This window comes from Gopherus flavomarginatus, chromosome 2 (assembly GCF_025201925.1).
Source record: "Gopherus flavomarginatus isolate rGopFla2 chromosome 2, rGopFla2.mat.asm, whole genome shotgun sequence".
Classification (NCBI taxonomy): Eukaryota; Metazoa; Chordata; order Testudines; family Testudinidae; genus Gopherus; species Gopherus flavomarginatus.
Window position 1 is genome coordinate 293,081,545 of NC_066618.1, and position 8,583 is coordinate 293,090,127.

The following is an 8,583-nucleotide window of genomic DNA, read 5'->3' on the forward strand; positions in this document are numbered from 1 at the left end:
GGCAGGAGCTGTGTGTGCACAGAGTCTGCTGGGAGAGAGGAGGGCAGCTTTATGATGAGAGTGGGGAAACCTGATGAACTGTGGGTTCGGCAGATGAGTTGAAGGCACTGGAGGCTGCTGAAATGACTTCGCAGGAAAAAAACAGTCTCAGTTGGCAAGGCCCTGCCCTCCAGTGAACAGCAAGAAAATACATTAATGTAACCGATAAAACAACCTGGGATTCAGCTGAGACCTGTGACGGGAAGCCCAGCCTTCCTCAACCCATTTGCTCCTTACACCTCCCAAACGTCCCCTGGGCACCCACAGGAGAGAAGGGTGCAAATGAGCTGAAGTGACCTCCTTTGTCACTGGGGACCTGTACCCATCACAGAAGGGCCAGCCCTGAACTCCTGCCCTTGCTCCAGGGACAAGTGTCCTGCCTGCCTCAAAGATGTTCACAGGATGGGGCTGTGGTGTAAATGCACAGATGGGCTTGAACTACAGAATTTGGTCAGGATCCGGGTTTCCATTTCAGACACAGCCCAATAAAAACAGAGTTGTTTGGATCCAGAGGTTTGAATTGAGCCCATGTGTGTTTAAACGTGGCAGGCAGCGTTAAACGAGCAGTGCTGAACTGGCTCCAGGAGCTTTGAGCATGGCTTAGATTGCAGCAGGATGCAGTCACCTATCTCTGTGTTTTGACAGACAGAAAGAAAAATGAGGTAAAAAGAGCTGCCGCACTTTCAGATTACCAACGCAGAATCTGATTGCACCTGCACTAGAACTGGGTCACGCGGTGGACATGCCCTGTCTCGAAGGGTGTTGTCAATAAAAATTGACAAATACCTCTGAGGTAACCAGATACATCCCTAGGCCCTGATCGTGCAACTTGTGTGTGTGACTGGACAGGCAGTTGCAGGACAGCCGCCTTAGGGCCTGAGTCAGCAAACCACTTACGAATGTGAGTAGCCCCAGTGAAGTCCAGGCCTTACGGTTAAAGCACTGACTTAACATTCAGAAGAGGGGGCTTCAGTTGCTGGCTTTGCCCCAGAATGCCTTTGGGGCCTTGTGTCATTCAGATAGCGCCTCAGTGCCTCATCTGTACAACAGTGATGTCAATGCTTCCTTTCCCTGCAAACCCTTTGTCTTGTCAATTTAGACTGTCAGATCTGCAGGGCAGGGACTGTCTCTCCCTGGGGGTGGGTACAGGACAAAGGGTTCTGATCTCAGTTGGAGCCTTTAGGCATGATTGGAATGGATAATAATAAATACTAGGGTGAAAGCCTGTAAAGTACATAAGCCAAGTACATAAAATACAGGGCCCTGTCATCTTCAAAAATCGTATTTTTCTCTGCAAATTCCGCAGCTGCCATCTCCACGAGGAGGCTGTAAAATCGCAGTGTGTGAAAGAAGCTGGTAAAATAATTGCTTTTTTTCCCTCTCCATTAATTGCCTGGTTTGTTTCCTTTGCACTGGCAGTTCTCCAGGATAGCTTGACTTTATAGTAACTTGGTTCTTCAGTCAGCCAGGCCGTGATCCTACAGTGAGCTCTGGGTAAGTGGACCTCTGCACCTAGCTCATTGCAGGGCTGGTGCCTCAGTTTCCCCAGGCTCAAAAAAACCCTTATAAACACCAGAGGTACAGAAACACTGATATTTAAAAGGGATTTTTTGTGGGAGAAAGGGGAGATTTAGGAGATCTGATTGAAGGGAGCTCTATTAGAAATTGGAATTTTAAAAGAAAAACTGTTAAAAATTAAAAAATATACAATTCTTAAACTCTAAAAAATAGTGCTGCAGAATACTACAGGCCCTGATAATAAGATTGGTGGTTTTTATTGCTAAGATAACAGTACCTTGTATGCCTTAAATGTGACTGCCCCATGAATTTCCCAGATATCTGAAATCCATTGCACCTTCAACTGTTACCGCTTCAGAAAGATTTCTCTTTAGAATAACACATTATTAATTATTATTAATTATTGCAGCTTTGTCGTTCCTGTTTCCTAGGGATTGGCTGGATGGGGTGACCCTGCTGCATTCTACTATTTCAGAGGTAGCTCTGGTTAACCAAAAATCTAAGGGAATTTCCCCCTCATCAGGGATGTAGCAGCAGAGAGTAACTCTTGACTGCAGATTACCAAGGAGGCCTTGAACTCACTGCAGAGCAGGCAACTAATGGCAATATTTGGAGAGGGCCAGAACTAAATCATAAGATCATCCATAATTCATCTTCTTGGAAGACTCAGGCCCCTCAATCAAGCCTCCTTTATAGACACACAACGAGTTCCTTGGCTGGGACTTAAGTACAAACTGCCTGTGTTGTAAAATCTTGATTCACTTCTGCAGCTTTATCTCATTATGTTGTTACATGACCATTTGTTACATTATGTTTCATTGCTTTGTCTTGGGCTGTGCCAGGGCTCAAGACACATGCCCTGCATCAACCCAAAGCAGATCCTGTTTCTTGCCCAACTAAGCCTCGAACACGATCTCGTTGGATCTCCCTAATGGAAATGCTAGTCCACTTCATTAGAATAATCAGCTGGCCTCCTTCTGTTGGATTCCATTGGTGGCTGTTGGCTTTAACTGGTGGTTGAGTGGTCCCAGGAACCAGTAGACCAACAAATCTGTTACAAAATCTAGTTGGCCAAATGGACATGGGGGGATCCAGTTTACAATTTGCACTTGGTTTGAATATACAGCAGTTTTAACATGCCTATTATCTGTCTGTATACGCGCACACACACACACATTCATCATACACATATACATGCATCTATTTGGAGCGGCCAAATTAAATATGATTTAATCATGAATTGGGTTTACATTTCTGTCTGAAACTGAAAGAAAATAGCTAGGGCCGGCTCTGGCTTTTTTGCCGCCCCAAGCAAAAAAACCCCCCAAAAACAAAAAAAACCCCTGCAGGGTGGCCGAAGCCAGTGTGCAGGGGGGCTCCCTGTGCTGCACACGTGCAGCGCAGTGCACACCCGGTCTAGAAGGGGGTAGAGGGAGGGAGAAGGAGGAGAGAAAGAAGTGGGGTGGCCAGGGCTTCAGCGGGGCGCTCGCCACACGGCCCCTCTTGCTGTGCCGCCTGCCGGGAGGGCTCTGCGCCACTCCGGATGGCTGGGAGGGAAGGACGGGGCTGCCCTGGCGAGTTTGCTGCAGGGCTCTCTCCTCCTCTGCCACCCCGAGCACAAGCTTGCTCGGCTGGTGCCTGGAGCCGGCCCTGGAAGTAGCACTGAATTATCCCTTGGCATGGCTTCTACTGTTGGGTATGTTCTCTTTACAGTAACAAGCTGCCTTGGACAGCAGTATAATTTGAGCCATTATAAGCAGGAAAGAGAAAGAAATCAATCTTTTCAGTTTATCAAGTTGAGTCTGGCCTGGGGCCCAAATATTTTGTGCCTACAAAGTTGAATGTGTCCACCTTACACTGTATGACAGAGGTATGGCCTGCAGAAACTACAGGTCCCAGCATGTATTGCTCCCCTTTGGTCTACCCAGCTTTGCAGCTGCAATTCACTCCTTTTACTATAATGTAACATAGGTGATGCCCACAGACTGACAAGTTTCTCGTTTGGACAAATTTGGTTGCTCCTTTATAAAAACCTTTCAGCTCACACAAGGTTTGTTAAAATAGACTGTGCTTCCGCTTGTCTCCTTTCCTTCTCCAGGACAAACGAACTATAGGCGACATGTTTTAAAATCTGCCATCTCATTGTAGCCAAGTATATATCAGTCCCACTATTGTAAATCGTCATCTATTGTTAAGCTTTCTTGGGTAAGGACTAGTGAGCAGCAGGGCTGGGGTTTGTAGATTTCCTAGAGCTGCAGGGCTGAATCCCAGAAAGGTAGGGTGTGTGTGTGTGTGTATGTGTTGCGGGGTGGAGGGATTCTTTTACAGAGCATTTTAAATACCAAGATCCTGTCTTCTGTGCATGGCCATTAGAGAACTGCCATACTTTTCATATGAGAAACTGTTTGCCCTGGTATCTTTGGCCACAGTTTGCCTCCTGCTGTATGCAGGTAACCTGCTTTAGGACATCACAGTCGCACCTTGAGTGTAGTTGTGGGATGTCCTTTGAGATCTTTCTGAATGAAAGGTGAATGAATAAATGCCCTCGGACCCCATTAGCAGCTCCCTGAGCCACACCAACACCCATTCAGCTGCTTCATGCTTGGGCTAGGGAATCCCACAGTGAGCAGAGCTCCACTCACACAGAGCTCATGGTGAGCTCAGGGCCTGGCTGACTAATGATGACACAGGAGAAACACAGCTTCATACTTTACTACCGGTTTTATCCAGCAGCAAATGTGGATAAGATGGAGATTTTCAGCAAACATCCCACATGGTTCTTAGAATGATTCATTGACACTTAAGATCGATGCCCATCAACATTAGCTGGCAGATCAAAGCTTCATTCCCTCATGGTGACTTAGATCTGAAACCATGCACCACACGAAACCATTTGTGGATCATTCACTCAGTGTATCACGTAAACTCCCTTTCCCTGTCCCTCTCAGCACATCTATTGCAGAGGCTAGCGAAGTCAGTGCGCAAATGGCTGGGGAGCTGCCTGTCGGGTATGCTCGATGTGTGGGATTTGGCTTTGGGACACACTGCCAAAGCCCAGGTATTTTAACCTTTGGGACAAGCTGCCAAGTCCACCTTGTCACCATTCTTTTGGGGACAAGGCGGGCAGAGGTTTATCCTCAGGCTTTATTTTAATTACCCCCATTACGTTTGCTAGTGAATAGATATGTCAACGTGGGAGGAGCAGCCCTTTGTGTCACGTATTTCTAACTGATGGAATGGGTACATAGTGAGGCTTTTATAGATCTAAATAAACAAACAGTGAATAAAAACGAATGGATCTTGGCAGCGTTTGTATCCTAGTGTATACTGACCACAGTAAACATCTCCTCTGGACTGATGCACAGATAGGAGAAGGAGCAGATATCATGTAGCTAAGCGGCACCAGCCCGGTGGGTGACATCATGCCCATTGATGTCAGTTCCTAGCTAAACCTAGCCACTTCTGGCCTATGATTCCTCTTCTTCTGGCTCCTCCCTTTCTGGCCTCACCTCTCTCACTTCTGTCTTTGGCCCGTGACCTCAACCCAATCTCTTCCGTTTCTGGACTTGTTAGATCCCACCCAGCTTCTGCTTCCATTCTCTATGACCAACTAGATCAGAAGTCCCTCCTCTACCTACAAGGAGAATTAATAGGCATTGCTGTGTGGCCTGGAGTCCCTAAGCCATTGGCTGATTCATAGTGTCCTGGCTAGAAATGATAAAGAGCTGCAGCTAAAACTCGCAAGGAAAACTAAAGTCTATGGAGGAAGAAGAGGGAGGGAGGGGTCTTTAAATATTTGCAAAGGGAATTTTGGAGGATCAATGGACCCTTGTAAGAAAGAGCTGTAGAAATGTCCCAGGATGTTCACCCACATGGAGAATTGCGTCGTAAACTGTTAAACACGTGGGCATTTACAACAATGCCTTATAATACTCCATGGAGTAAACAATGTATAAACAACCTGTCGTTTCCAGTTTTGTAAGAGAGCTAAGACAATGCAGAATCGCTGGCCTAAATTTTCAAAAGTACCTAGATATTTTGGGTGGATTGCACGAGTCACCTCTGAGATTTTCAGGAAGTGCCGAGCATCCACCATCTGAAAACCAGGCCCCTTTCAGTTGGGCACCTAAGCACTGAGGGGCTTAGAATCACTGTTCACGTCTGCAAACTCAGGCCAAGATGTTTGTTCCTCTCTCTGGACAGGGGCTATGGCTGCTAACTGTTAAATGTAGCTTCAGGTCGAATGTAGCTGCTGTGCTGATCAGCGTACCAGACGTGTCCCCACACCCTCCATTGACTGCAATGGGATTTTAGAGAACAGTGGTGCTGAAGCGTGTGCTGCGGAGAGTGGCGTTGTCGTCCTGTCCCTTGTTTATGTGTGCGTGGTGTTGCAATCACATTGGGGGTATTATTGCTGGTCTGACCCACTGCAACTCCCAGGTGGAGTTTTGCTTGGAAATCAGCCCTTGACACAAGGAGGGCATGCTGCAGAGGGTCTCATTCCTCTGCCTTCTCCTGCCCCCTCAGTGCCTGAAGGCTTTCTGGGGGCTTTTGGCTCCATTACACTCTGCTGAGTGCAAGGTAGATTATGGCTCAGTATGTGTCCTAAGAGCTTACGGAGGGGTTATTTTGTACAAAGCGAGTGCTCTGTCCCATCTAGTGGCACCAAGACCACTTAGAGAGAGATTGAGTCTGCTCTACTGCCTTAGCTAACAGCCATATTGCTTTTAGCTCATGCACACTAAGCTCCAGAGGTCCTGGGTTCAATTTCGCCCCCCACCAAAAACTAGGGTCTGTCAGTGTTACACCTGGCTTTCCAACTGAGACAGAGGAAATGGACCAAAGCAAAAGTTGGTGGAGTCAGTGGGATTGACTCGCTTGAGAGATTGGGTGTTAATGTTGTGCTGAGGCAATGCTATGGGGCTTGGGGGGAATTTGTCTCTGTTGTTTTTCTCCTGGATTGGCTGAGGGGTTTATTTTCTGTCAGAAGAAGTTTAAAACATTCTCATCTAAAAAGTTTACCAGTCTATGGCCAGCTTTTCCCTCATTTATGCCCAGTGTGACCCGCCCATGTCAGTACCATTGCTCAGAGGGCAGTGTTGGAGGGGACAGATTTTTCACGTGACCGGATGCAGACGTGATAGGCTCATGGTTGCCATCTCGTCCTGCACAGCTATGTATTTATTAGCGATGAGCCCAAGCCACAAAGTTTAGATCTATATCCAGAAACCAGGGGTGTTTGCACCTGGATTTTCAGCTGGGATGCTGCCTTTAGTATGTAATTAGAGATATGACATTTCATATACACACTGCCATCCTGTCTTCGCTTTCTGATACAGTAGATTTTTTTGCTTTAAGAATGCGGCTATAGCTCCAGGAAGCTACCAGATTTTAGCTAAGGAAAAAAATGAGAGTCTGTCTTTAAGAATTGTTTAAAGAAAAGGTGCCTTGCATTGCTAACACCACTGTGTGCAGTGAGCCAAAAGATAACTCAGTTTTCAATTAAACACACCCACCCACTAACTATACAGTGCGCACAATGGGTGTGTAATGATACAGAAAAACCAAATCACAGACATTGCAGAGACCTAGGAGGCCATTCAACCCATCCCACAACTAGACCAGGATCGGTCCTGATAGCACATTTCCCTTTGCTTTCACTAGTCCACTTCTGAATGTCTCAGGTGATGGGGCTTCTACCCTGGGGAGACTTTCCCACATCCTAACTGCTTCCATCATTAGGAAGTTCATCCTGATAGATTTCAGACTCAGTTTTCGTTATCTTAATTTAAACTCATTACTCCTAGTTCTGGATTTATACATACACACATGTACAATCTACAGGTATCTTCTATCAAGTAAAGCTATACATATACCACCAAATGCTAACAGACATCTATCCACAGCATGTTTGTAGATACACCTGTGCTTGTGTGTGTGTACCGACACACATGCACATATAGCAGACAGATATAAATAACGTGTTTATTTCTATATACAAATCAGTTCTGATATAATTGAACAACATGGAAAACACTAGATTTTTCCCTTGCTAAACTGAAGAATGACATTTGCATTTTTGAACCAGATACCTGCCAGTTAAACTCCAGAATGACCCTGATGTTTAGAAAACCATCAGTGACTGAGACTTACTGTAATTTAAGGACCATTTCTACTTGTGTTCTGCTGCCTCTCCCATATATTGAACAAACCAGCTCAGGACACACTAGACTTATTAGTAAGGATTTTCAAATGAATTAAATGCCCTCCAACACGTGTATAAACCAACCGCCAGGCCTAACACACTTCATTTCTAAACTGCAATTGATAAAACTCCCTGAGGGAACTTCCGACTGACTGTCTGCTCAGGGAGGTCCGTGCAGAGGAGAGCACAGTACTTACACTGTTTGAATGAGAAAGATCAGCTGCGGATCTTGAAGTCTGCTCCCAGATCTTTGAATCGAATGACACTGCAGTTACTCCCCAGCGCTGAGCCCTGCAGAGTAATACAGGAACCAGACCTCTTTGGTTTACTTTTACATTGACGTCAGCGCCTTTTTCTAGCATCCCCGGCTCATTTTGGTAACAGGCCATTTTAGGATGGGGGAGTGGGGAGAAAGAGGAGTAAGTGGGATAGTTTTATCACTGTCTTTAGGAAGGAGCCAGGCAGCTGTGGGACGGTGTGTGGGCAAGTGTGTGTACTGAACATAGATGAACACTGCATATAGAGCGGTGCAGACTTTTATGGACAGTCATTCAAAGCCTGATTCTGCTCTCACTCCAGTTCTACACCAGTGTTCCACCACGAAAAGGAGTTGCTCCTTATCTACACCACTACGAGTGTAAAATTCTCCCATTCTGATTTGGTCTTGTTTTACCCCCACTGCTATAAGTGCCTATGCCTGGCAGTAGAAAAATCAGGTCTCGTGCGTGCACAGGATATATGGGCATGCACGGATAGGCCAATTCTTTTAAAAACGGGTGCCTACAGTTAGGATCCTGTCTATATTAAAGTACCTAAATAAG

General features: G+C 46.1%; 1 protein-coding gene across 1 annotated transcript in view; it reads right to left on the minus strand.

Moving 5' to 3' along the window:
- The window catches only part of GPR20 (G protein-coupled receptor 20), a 31,903-nt gene extending 23,884 nt beyond the window's left edge, over positions 1 to 8,019 (minus strand). The window contains exon 1 of the mRNA XM_050941142.1: positions 7,960 to 8,019. The gene's annotated coding sequence lies outside the window, so the exon portion shown is untranslated. The remainder of the gene's footprint in view (positions 1 to 7,959) is intronic.
- Positions 8,020 to 8,583: the final 564 nt, after the last annotated feature.